The sequence below is a fragment of the Echinops telfairi genome, unplaced genomic scaffold (assembly GCF_000313985.2).
Source record: "Echinops telfairi isolate 266 unplaced genomic scaffold, ASM31398v2 ScPeMD7_7469;HRSCAF=8507_0, whole genome shotgun sequence".
In the NCBI taxonomy this organism is placed as follows: domain Eukaryota; kingdom Metazoa; phylum Chordata; class Mammalia; order Afrosoricida; family Tenrecidae; genus Echinops; species Echinops telfairi.
In genome coordinates this window covers 42,683,965-42,685,141 of record NW_022111372.1, presented here as the reverse complement: position 1 = coordinate 42,685,141, position 1,177 = coordinate 42,683,965, and positions in this window count along the sequence as shown.

Here is a 1,177-nt window from a genome sequence, read left to right as displayed (position 1 = left end):
TTAACCAGGGACCCAAAACAGGTAAACAGGCATTTTTATTTTATTTTCATTAGATCAGAGTCACATAGAAATTGTTTAAATGAACAAAATATGTTTAGTTACCTTGAACACATGAAAATTGCAGGGCCAAGATTCAAAAGAATGCAAGTTATCAAGGTTATTCTATGATACACAACCATGATTCCTTGACTTAAGTGTACATTTTAGGCAGAAAAGGCAGCTGGGATAATGAGCAGAAATAATTAATTGTATATTACGGATAGACAAATGTTGGAGGGCAGGGCTATGGTAATAATTTTGAATTAAACCAGACTAATCTTAAGAAATTGGAAACTACAGGTGTCCCAAATATTCAACCCTTCCAAGATGTTGTTCTGCTCCATTCCACACCCCGCTCCTCCCTTGAGTACAGTCCCACGTATCACTCGGACTATAATCCACTGCAACATCCCATAGGAAATCACAAAAATGTGAAGAAATATCTAACATGGTGGTGAGTCCTGTTCAATCCCATATCTGAAAGTCAGGCTGAGGCATGGCAAGTTCAAGGTCCAGAGCCAGGGGCCAAAATTGTCTAAAATACAAGAAGGAAAAAGAGAAAGGGCAGTCGGCCTAGACTCCATATGGGCACACCAAGTCCAGAGGATGAGCTTCCTGCATGGAGCTGCTGGGGCACAGACAGGACCATGGGACTACCAACAGCTCAAGACATGTTGTCCCCTAATGAGCATATAGTGACAGAGGACAATAATGGGGACACATGGTGGTGAGACAGTGGGGTAATGGAACATAACAGATCAGCAATCAGAGTAAAGCCAAGCCACAGAGCCCCTGAGGAGCCCCAAGAATGGACTTTGAGTGAGGAGGGGCAGGGAGGGGCAGCACCCAGATCACCCACAGGACCAGGGGGCAGGATCCCATGGGGACCAGAAAACAGACCTGGACCTTTCTAGGATTTTTTTTCTTTCTCTCATTTTTTTCTCTTCCCTTTTCTTTCTTCAATCTTAGCCTTTCTTATTGTTTGGACTAGGACATGGAAAGATTGCCTAATTATATGGGTTGGACCACGGGAGGGAAGACCGGGGATAAGACAATGGGGCCAATGGCCCTGGAAGGTAGAGGGGGAACAAGGAGCTGGGGAGAAGGGTGTGGTGAGGCAATGGTGTCATGGACAGGG